The following is an 11,848-nucleotide window of genomic DNA, read 5'->3' on the forward strand; positions in this document are numbered from 1 at the left end:
CGCCATCCAGGTCTCGCTGCTTGCTGCCTTTATCTCTGGGGAGAGTCTGCGAAGTACTTGAGGGTCACTGCTGGCCCACTGCCGGAGATCAAAGCCGCCTTTGATCAGTGAGGCGCGGAGCTTGAGCAGGAGGGCTTCGGCTTCTTCTGGCGTCGAGACGCTTTGCAGACAGTTGTCCACGTAGAAACTCCTCTCTACACTTTGTCTGACCTCCTCGTCAGCTTCAGGGTCTTCTGTCACATGTTTTTGAAGTGCGAACGTAGCACAGCATGGGCTGCATGTGGTGCCGAAGGGGAGGACCTCCCATTGGTAGATGGATGGTTGCTCATCTTTGATCCTCTCTCTCCATAGGAACCGCAGCAAGGGCTTGTCCTCCTCCACTAGTCGCACCTGCAGGAACATCCCTTTGATGTCGCCGCTGATGGCCACCTTGTCTTGGCGGAAACGTAGTAGTACGCAGAGGAGAGAAGGGCCGAGTGTCGGGCCGGGCAAGAGTTCTTTATTCAGATTCTGTAGTCCGATCTGGTAGCTGCAGTTGAATACAATGCGATCCTTGCCGTTGTGGTGGACCTTGTGGTGGGGCACGTACCAGGATTCAGTCGTCTGGTCGGCCTCTTGAATGTCAATTTTCTTTATGTGTCCCGCTGTGATCAGCTTGTCGATCTCAGCGCGGTACACAGTGGCTTGAGTGGGGTCTTTGGCTAGACGCCGCTCGGTGTTCAGTAGATATCGCTCTGTCGCTTCTTTTGAGGCGTGGAGGGTGGGCATACCCTCTCGCCTCAGGAGTGGAGTTGCGTATCTCATCACTCCGTTGACCTCGACTCTCTTTGTCTTCTGCTCGAGGAGGGCTATGGCATAAGTGTCTTCCTTTGAGCGAACGAGTTTCTTTTCATTCTTAAAGGGCATCGCGTCTAATGTCCATAGCCTCTCGACGTGCTGCAAGAGGGTGGTGTCTTCTTCGTTTATCCTCGTGTTGAGACAACGAGTGGCTGTCGGTCGGTTGGAAGACCCGGAGAGGGGGCCTTGTAGTGTCCAACCCAGGCGGGTCTCGACCGCTGCTGGACAGCCTCTGGGCCCGATGTGGACCCGGTCCGTTGGGACGATGAGGTGTGCGTGGTCGGATCCTATGAGCAGGGTCGGGGTGGCGTCGTCGATGAGCGGTATAGGTAGTTGACGTAGGTGCACGTATTTCTCCATCAGCTTTGGGATGGGGTAGGTGTACTGTGACAGGCCTATGTCGTGGCTGGTGAAGGCGTTAGTGATGCTATACTGCTTCTCGGGCTGCCCGACCGCTGCTATCGTGAAGGAGACATTTTCACCCTTTATGGTCTTCAGGTCTCTTCTAATGGTACGAATTGTCATTGTTTCTTCGCTCCCCCGCAGACCCAGCCGGGCTGCGGCGGATGCGAGGAGGAGAGTCTTTTCTGACCCATCGTCTAGGACGGCGTAAGTGTCCATGACCATGTCCTCGTAGCTTAAGAGCACTCGGACCACCTTCAAGAGCACTCGGGAGCTCCCGCTCTTCGCAGGGTCTATGTACATGACGTTCACTCTCGAGCTGCTTGGGGGTACGGGTTTCTTCTTGTTGCTGTCGTGTAGGACCTCCAAGTGGGCGCCGTCGCACTTGCTGCATCTTTTCTTTAGGCGGCACTCAGCTGCCATATGGCTGCGCGTGCAGCGGAAGCAGCGGCGGTTGGCTTTGATCCACTGACTCACCTCGTCAGCGGTCAGCTTCTTGAAGGTGTCACATTGAGACAGCCAATGTTCATTTTCACAGTACTGGCATACAATCTTCCACTTCCCCTTGGTCTGGGGGGTGCTGTGGTTCTTGTGCTGCGGCACTGACTTGGCCTGGTGCATAACTGTCACTGACCGGCGGTTATCGTTGGACCTCCGAGGTCCATCTCTTGGGCTAGATCCACTCCACACGAATGTGTCCAGTCGTAGGCTACTAACTTCCCTTGCGAGGAAAGCGGCCAGGTCTAGGAGGGATGGCTCTGGGCCGTTGGGATCACGGTGGTCTCTCTGCCGCCGAAAACGCTCTTGGCGGGCTGGAGGGAGCTTCTCCAGTATTCGCTCCACATTAGAATTTGCATACAGTTCATATCTCCCCTTCTCCTTTTGGGACCCCAGCATCCCCACGAGGGATTGTACCTTGATAGAGAGGTCATCCAGTGCTCTATTGTCTTTGGCTGGGGGGAGACGGTCGATATCCCGTATTTCTTGGATCACGTAATCCCATATGCGTCCATAACGCTGGTCGAGGGCCACCAGAGCCGCGGAGTATGGGGTGCTTGAGTTGGAATATGCCAGCGCTATGTTATGCGCTCTGGGCACCTTGAGATGCTTGAGGAGGATGGCATATTTGTACGACTCGTCGTGGACATCGGACATCATAGTCTCCAAACACATGCGTAATTCCGTGTACTGTGCTCTGTCCTCGCGCGTAAAGTCTGGGAACGTCGGTGTGCCAAGGTACGATGCCATGGATGGCTGGTACATTGGTGAGCGTAGGGGAAGAGGCCTCCTGGGCGAGTCTCCCCGTACGTGTGGTCGTGGGTTAGTACTTGGTGGGTACCAGAGGCCGGGTCCCCAGGTGCTGTTCCTCGGTGCTGACTGTACGTCAAACTCACCCGTGAGTTGGGTCGGGGGTTTGTAGTGCAGTGACTCGGGGCTGAAGTCGGGGCTGTACTGGGCCTCCTGGTCCAAAGTACGTTCGTGCTGGTGGGCTTGATATTCCTCCTCTTCCTCTTCTAGGTCCTGGAGTCTTCTAGTTAGTCTCTTGGCGACGTAGGCCGGTTCTTCCCGTTGGCTGGGTCTCGTATGGACCGGTCGGGGAGGGGGCTCGGAGTCGTAGACAGGTTCCTCCTGTTGGCCGGGTCCCGGGTAGCTTTGTCGGGTAGGGGAAGGTGCCCTAGACCCTTGTCGTGATGATCTCCGGGAGCTCCGTGCGGAGAGAGGGGGTGTCGCCCTGGCGATCAATTGTTCTATCATCTGCGCCTGCAGCCGGTCGCGCTCTGCTTCGCGCTTCGCATTGGCGGCTTCGCGCTCTGCTTCGCGCCGTGCATTGGCGGCGTCGCGCTGTGCATTGGCGCGGTCTCGTTCGATGTTCTCTTCCGTCTGAAGGCGCCTCTCCTCCAGTCTGATGCGGTCGTCCTCACTCCTTTGTTGCGCCTGGAGGCGCTCTCGTTCAGTTGCAGAGTGTTCGCGCTCACTAAGGGCTTGCGCTTGGAGTTGCGCGTGAAGGCGCTCTCGTTCTGCTGCAGAGTGTTCGCGCTCGCTTAATTGTTGCGCCTGGAGGCGCTCTCGTTGTTCGCGCTCGCTCATTTGTTGAGCCTGGAGGCGCTCTCGTTCCACGGCAGAGTGTTCGCGCTCACTTAATTGTTGCGCCCAGAGGCGCTCTCGTTCCGCTGCAGAGTGTTCGCGCTCACTAAGGGCTTGCGCTTGGAGTTGCGCGTGGAGGCGCTCTCTCTCCGTGGCAGAGTGTTCGCGCTCACTAAGCGTCTTTGCTTGAAGCCGGTCGCGCTCACCCTGAAGTCGGTCTCTTTCGGTTGAGGCTGTCAGCGTGGCGATCAAGGCTTGCGCCAGTCTCTGGTCCGCCTCGCTGGGGGATGAAACTGACGGAGGTGATCGGGTGCTGACAGGGCTTGTTGGAGATCTGTTCTCCTGGCGCGCTCCGAGGTCTATCTCCTGGGCGCGGTACTCTTCTCTTGGTTGTGTGTCGGGTTCTATCCCTGGAGCGCTTTCTTTATCCTGGAGCGCTCCGGGGTCTATCCCGGTGACGCTGTCTGGAGGTATAGTCACGTCATGTCCCACTTGGTCCCCCCCGTGAGCTAAGTTAGTTTTCGTTTGAACCCACTGGGGTCTCTACTGGCAGGGTCGCCAAGTCGATAGGATTGGACATGCTTAAACTATCCGATTTATCCGTATTTAACGTCTGTTTAGATAAGCTAGGGGGTAGAATGAAAGCGAAGTCCTCCAGATATGGAGGTAGCTGACGTTTGCGCTGCGGGCGTTCTAGCTTAGGGGAGCCGCTTGGAGAGTGTTCACCGCTGGCCATGTCAATATTAATATTATATTAAATATTACACTGATACCCTCCGGCTTGAAGGACCAATTGTAACTGAGGGGTTACAAAACCCTGACTGTATTAAAGATTGTGATAGATTAAACCACTGCTAGTTATGTACTTTAATTACTAGCCAGACAGTACATCAAATATAGATGGTGAACACCCACAAGAACACGGTATTGACAAAGAAATAGTATTTGAGGGTATTTTATTATTATTAGGCAACATTAGGTTACAGAATGAGAATTAGGGTCGCGCTTGTATGGCGAAGAATATGCGTAAAGTCAGTCAATAGCATGAGTCACTAAGAATAGCAGGAATCCTACGATGGGTCTAAGTTGACACCACCTGTCGTATAGTAGCAACTATATAGGGCAACACTGGTACCGCCTGGAGACAATGGGTTCCCTCCGGGGGTGTAAGGCCTGGAGGGTAGAGGAATGTTCGGATGCTCCGTCTGATTCAATGAGGAATAAAGAGACTCCAGGTACAGGAGTCGGTCCTTGTAAACTCCCTTGATCAGCAGCAAAGCAATAATTGTAATCCAAATGCTCGATAGCATTGATGACAGCTAGCCAGCCTCCGTCCACGAGGCCAGCCCGAGTTGTAATCCTCACGAGGTTGAATCCCAAACGATAGTGGAAATCAACGATGCTCTTCTCCGGGTACCACGTTCCAAATCAATATAATCCAACCAGTAATGGTTCTGCAATCGCCGACGTCGATTCTCCTGTGTACATGTCCAACGGTTCTCCGCCTAGGACTCCTCGGGTGTGGGCGACGTATTTAGGCCACACACCCTGGCTAAGTACACTAGCTAAAGACACGACGAACCGCTGGGTAATGCTACACACGAACGAACTGTGGCCGCACGATATACAATAAATGAACGACTATTTACTTCACATTAGATTAGGTCGAACTCGACGTTACTGCATTAAACTCTGACACTTACTATTCTATTCGCACGTGGTTCTCAACGCTCTGTTAGAAGCAAGGTTGCTCACTTCACTGCACGTTGACTCGGGGTGAAGGTGGGGTAAGGTACTGAACTGAACTGAACTGGTGTGCGCACCTTGTGCTGTATTTATACTTAAGTTGATTGATTGATTGATTGAAAAGTTTATTAACAGATTGCAGAATGGGTACAGTACAGTACAGCTCAATACATACAATTGTTCGTCTTGTTTACATCAGGGTCCCCCATTTTCAATTCATCATAACATATATGACATACATGACATACAGATAGACAGTACTGCTACATCTATACATTTATAACATATCAGATTTGCAAATACAGTACTGTTTGTGATACAAAAGTGTCCAGAAAAGGAGTGTATATACATTTGGCATAGAAACTGTACATTGGAGGAGGTTGGTTGGGTGGGGTGGGGTTGGGTGGGTTGGGTGAGGGCTGTACATTGGAGGTGGGGGGGGGACACACACACATTTTACACTGTACATTGGAATATTGACAAAGCCTTACTTGGTCATTTACTGTACAACTAGGTTAGGACATTTGTAGGGGCCAGTTTCGAATTGCAGTCTCACGTAGGTGTTTTTTGAGAGTGTTTTTGAAGGTGGGTAGTGATTCACATTCCTTTACAGCTTTAGGTAGGGCGTTCCACATTGATGTGGCATAATTGCGAAACGTGTTTAGTCCCTTGTTTGAGCCGAATCTGGGTTTTACATGATTTGTGGAGCTCCCTCTGGTGTTGTGATCGTGGTATTCACTGACCTTTGGGAAGTATTTTGACATGTACATGGGTACCTTGGTCGCGTAGTGTATCTTGTAGACCAGGCCCATTGCAAGTTGCTGTACTCTGTCGTCTACTCTAAGCCATCCTAGGTTGTCAAAGTGGGCAGGGGTGAGGTGGGTTCTAGGAGTCAGGTCAAGTAGTAGTCTGACTAGCTTGTTTTGAGATGTTTGTAATTTGTTTTTTAGTGCCTTTGAGGTGCTTTGGTACCATGAGGTGCAAGCATAGTCGTAGTACCCTTGAATGAGTGCTCCTGCTAGAGTCTTCAGGGTATTCTTGTTTACCAGAGAGGAGATCCGGTACAAGAATCGCGTTCGTTGGTTGACTTTTTTTATTACATTGGATGCCATTTTGTCACAGGAAAGATTAGCCTCTAGGATGGAACCCAGGTAGGTAATTTCATCTTTCCTTGTGATAATATTGTCACCCACTGTAACCGAGAAGCCGTCGGTCTTGCTGAGTTTGTTATTTGAACCGAAGAGAATGGACTCTGTTTTGCCCATGTGTAATGATAGTTTGTTGTCGGCGAGCCATATGCAGATTTTGCCTAGTTCCGAGCTGAGGGCTTTTTCAACCTGTAACTTGTTCTTGTCAGAGACCAGCAGGGCTGAGTCGTCCGCAAACAGGAACAAGTTGCAGTCACAAGCTGACGACATGTCATTTGCATAAATTAGGAATCTAAGTGAATATCTAGTCCCAAACCGCAGTCTTTGTCTGGTATCAATACGCTGTCTCCGGGCATGTCCTGACATGCCTGAACTTTTCTTTGAACCTGCCGTTGGGGGCCTGCGCGCTGGAGCCTGGGGGCGCTGTCCAATAAGGAGAGCGAATATTACTCTGGTTTGAACGCAGGTAAAGGGATATTCCGTGTATATATATAAATAATATACAAAGTATATCAAACAATAAAGGTAGATTCTCAGTTTAATCTGGCCCTTCACAACAGATACCGATATACCGATATTGTCCAACTCTTAATTTCCGATACCGATATCAACCGATATCAACCGATACCGATATATGCAGGGTTTCCCCCCCCCAACATTTTTTATAATTTCAGGTAATTAACATTACATATCTCTTGTTGTGGAATTAACACAACAATATGCATACTTTTGACAATAAATAAAATCAGAATTTGTTCTTACTTGCTTGCCTGGGTAAATAAAGGTTATAGAAATGTAAAAAAGAAAAGAAAAAAAAACGATATTTTTTTTTTTTGAAAACCGATACCGATATTTTCCGATATCACATTTTAATGCCGATATCGGCCGATAATATCGGTAGGCCGATAATATCGGACATAGAAATTATCGTATGTGTAGCGTGATCCGCTCTGCGTTGTGTCTGGGTGGTTGGAAGAATACGCCGACAACAAGATAGCCAGTTTGCGTCCAGTTTAATTCTGTGACCTGTTGTAACTGCAGCTATGGTTAACAGTTGGTTAATATAGTTATTTATGTTTACAATCTATATGCTTACTCTGTATAATAGTAATAATACACTCAATTGCTTTTCACTGTATTTCTTATTTGTTTTATATAAGATATATATTAGTGGCACACTATTTTTCTATTTTGTTTGTGCAATTACCACATCTCACGAGAGTTGACACACCTGGTATCCGGTGACGTGTTTCCGCCTTCTCTCTCTTGCGTTGGAACATGAACTTGAATGGTAATGGACTTACCTGGCGTTCTAATAAGTAAAGAACAATCCATCAAGTCAACGTAACAAGACAATCTTCCAAGAAACTTGTAACTGAGGGGTACAATTCCCTGACTGTATTGATAAGTATGGTATCATTAAACCACTACCGCTTTATGTACTTTAACTACTGGCCACACAGTACACGATATAGATATGATGAACACTTTCCCACTATGAAACCAAGTCCACACAAATGTATCCGTCGAATCTTTAATATATAGCAAAGGGTATATACAACGTTCACGTAATGACATTTATGATTTGAATGCACTTGTAAGGCAAATGAGTATTCGTAGGCAAATCAACATTGAATGTCCAATCTCTGGTTACGCAGGAAGCAAGTATACAACCTGGTTCTTTAGGGAACTATAGCGATGGTACTTAATGATTATAGCTGGATACACTAAAGGGGGTCCCGCTGGTTGTAAGTCAGTAGGGGGGGGGGGGTTAGGAGAGCCGCTGGCGATATCCCATCTGGCCAACGATTTCTTGGGAGAATTCAGAGTGCTGAACACGGTGCCCACAGAACCTTGGTCCACAGATGAATACAGTTGGGCCCTCTTGTAGACGGTAGCTGCCGGTCCACAACGAAGAGACGTGAGGCGACCTCACTCGGGTTAGAGCGCCGTCTCACCTGGACTCCTCTCGGGGGTAGTTCCAACACTTACCAGTGTTGGCTGTTATCCATGGCATAATCAAAGCACCCAAAGCAAGTAGATAATCCAAGCCGTGTAGGGCTCGCCGTCGTCCGGGTAAGGTAATCCAATGTGCAGGTCCACTCGTCCTAGCCCAGAACTCCTCGGATGAAAGCACCACACGTGGTCTGCCCAGCCTGGTTAAGACTCTAGATAACGCGAGGAAAACGATGGGGGTACTGCTCACTTTATAACTCTAACCGAACGATGCACCATACATAATAGACTATTATTAACTTAATAGAAATATGTCCCACTCGACGGTATAGTGCCAAACTATGACAATTCAACTATTAATCCGCACGATGTCTCAATGCCATTCTGAGGCCAAATTGACCATACTGCACCACACGTGGATCGTGGGTGAGGCTTAACGTCTTGCCACTAGGTTGGAGGGTAAAGAACTAAGGGCTAAGGGACTAAAAGAAAGTTCTACTTTACTTGCGCCATATATATATGCGCTGTGAACAAATAGTACCATTCGTATTTCGCCAGACGTATTCCTACGCGGAACCGGGGCTAGTAACGACATGTTCGTCGGCACGATTGAACTTGAACCAAGGGGCTTGGCTGCTGGCGCCAAGTTCTTGTCCAATGAGAGAATGAAACTATTATGGGCTGTTAGTAGACTAAAGGGATATTCAGTGTATATGTACAAGGAATATACAAGGGATATCAAACGATATACAAATACTATTAAATATATATCCATAAATAAATATATATATTCGGTTTTATCTGATCCTTCACAACAGCCGCCCCCTAATTAGTCCCACCTAATTAGCTAAGCAGAGACAGATTAACCGCACCGTCTACCACTCAAGGTCCGCTGTAAGGGTCAGTCAACTCACAAAGTCATGGGGTCATGGTCGTCATCGATAGTGTCTGGGAGTCTGGGCAGTTCTATTAGCCTCGCCACGGGTCGTGTGTAAGTTCGCCCTTGGACGAGCACCTCAGCTGCTCGGACCTTGCCATCGGCACCGGTGATCACTTTGCTTACGCGGCCAGCCGGCCACATAGCTCTGGGTAGTGACTGGTCGATAATCATGACGACTGTTCCTTCTGTCAAATTGTCTCTCTCTTTTACCCACTTCTGGCGGGTCTGTAGAGACGGTAGGTAGTGGAGTAGAAAGCTGTTCCAAAACTTGTCAGCTAGTACTTGACTGTACCTCCACATTCTTCGGCCGTTCGCTTCTTCAGGCCTGTACATTGTCTGGGGTAGCGCGGGGTCCAGCCGCCCCATCAAGAGTGTGTTGGGGGTGACTGGGTCGACATCTGCTATATCACGGGAGACGTAGCCGAGGGGCTTGGAGTTCAATACTCCCTCGATCTCCGTGAGGACTGTCATTAGGACTTCTTCCGCTACAGTCTGGGCCCCAAGCACGGCGTACAGGGCTGTCTTTATAGAACGTACTTCTCGTTCCCAGGTTCCACCGAAGTGGGGTGCGTTCGGGGGATTAAACTGGAAGTCAATCTGGGATGGAGCGAGGTGGGTCTTAAGTTCTGGGCCCATAGCTTGGAAGCTCTCTCTCAGCTCTCTTTCTCCGCCTTTGAAGTTTGTCCCGTGATCAGACAACAATGTAGACGGTTTTCCTTTCCGTGATGTGAATCTTCGGAAGGCCATAAGGAATGAGTCTGTGCTCATGGTTGGAAGGAGTTCGATATGTATCGCTCTGGTGGTCATGCATTTGAATACAATACCCCACCGCTTCTCAGTTCCTCTTCCTTTCTTTATATACAACGGGCCAAAACAGTCCATGCCTGTGGAGTGGAATGGCTTGTCGCCGAGTCGGAGGCGACAGGGAGGTAGGTCAGCCATCCGGGGTATGCTGGGCTGCGCGCGCCACTTTCGGCAGTCTAGACAGGTTCGCTGGAAGCGTCGCACCGCTTCTCTTCCTTGAAGTATCCAATAGCGACGTCTGATCTCCGCGAAGACTCTCTCTGCTCCTGCGTGGTGTACATCCTCGTCGTATTTCTTTATGATCAGCTCTGTGACCTTGTGTCGGCTGTTCAAGACTATCTGGTACTTAACGTCATCCGGTAGATCGGGGGCTCTCCGCAGACGACCACCCACTCTGATGAGATTATGGGCGTCGCTCTCGGGTGCCAGGTGGAGCAATCTGCTGTCTGATGGGACGGGCTTTCCTCCCTGTAGACAGTCTAGCTCGTCGGGGAACGAGTCTCTCTGGGCTCGTTGTAGTAGAAGAAGTTCTGCTTCTTCGTAGTCAGCTGCTGAAATGTCGGCAGTGGGCTGAATCTCTGGGTGGTGCCACAGAAATGTCTTTAGTTGCGCACTCTGTAGGGTGAGGCAGTCATCTATGTTGGGGTCTGTGGAGGCGACTGTGCTCAGTCCACAGAACATAGGTTTCTTGTTCTCAGCCTCCTCTTTACTCGCCTCCCGTGGGGTGGGCGTAGGCCACTCTCCTTCCGGGAGCTTGAGGAACTCTGGTCCGTCACTGTAGATGTTGTGACGGGTGAGGTCATCTAGGGACATTCCCCGGGTGATGACGTCAGCTGGGTTGTGTTTGGTGTCCACATACCGCCAGCTCGCTGCTTCTGTTAACTCTTGAATCTCGGTGACTCTGACTCCCACGAAGACTTTGTATCTGCATGAATCAGACTTGATCCATGTGAGTACTGTCGTGGAATCTGACCACAAGATTGTTCTGTGCACCGGAATGGTGAGTTCACGTTGGATTAATGTGGCTAGATGCGCTCCTGCTAGGGCTGCGCAGAGCTCTAGACGCAGGATAGATTGTTGCTTTCGTGGGGCTATTCTTGAGCGAGCCAGGATGAAAGCAGTGTGTATCTCTCCTCCCTTCTCTTGGGCATGCAAGTAGGCCACCGATCCATAGGCTACTTCGGAGGCGTCACTGAAGACGTGTAGATCCATCTTGCATGTCTCTGGCCTCACTGTGGGTGGGAAGTAGCTGCGGCGTATGTTGATGCCTGGGAGTGAGCGGAGTTCCGTCTCCCACTCTCTCCATGTGGAGGCAAGGTGTGCGGGTATTGGGTCATCCCAGCCCTGGTCCTTGTCCCATAGTGCTCGTACAATCATCTTTGCCCTGGTGGTGTAAGGTAGAATACATCCCAACGGGTCATATTGTCTGGCGAGTGTTCTGTACACACTCCGTCTGGTGGTCGGTATCGCCGTCGACCTTCCCTGCTCCGTGGTCAGGGGTTTGTGTCTATAGTGGAGCGAGTCTGTTTTGAAGCGCCAGACTAGTCCTAGTGTCATTTCTTGGGCTTCTCCTGGGATTGTCGCCATCCAGGTCTCGCTGCTGGCAGCCTTGTCCGCGGGGGAGAGGCTGCGCAATACGTGCGGGTCGCTGCTGGCCCACTGCCTGAGATCAAAGCCGCCTTTGATCAGGGAGGCGCGTAGCTTGAGTAGGAGAGCCTCGGCTTCTTCTTGGGTCGAAACGCTTTGTAAACAGTTGTCCACGTAGAAACTGTTCTTCACACTGTGTCGGACCTCTTCATCTGCTGCTGGGTCCTCTGCGACGTGTTTCTGCAGTGCAAATGTAGCACAGCACGGGCTGCATGTGGTTCCGAAGGGGAGGACTTCCCATTGGTAGATGGCTGGGTGCTCAGCTCCGATCCTCTCTCTCCAT

This window comes from Notolepis coatsorum, assembly GCF_963971535.1.
Source record: "Notolepis coatsorum genome assembly, chromosome: 1".
NCBI lineage: Eukaryota > Metazoa > Chordata > Actinopteri > Aulopiformes > Paralepididae > Notolepis > Notolepis coatsorum.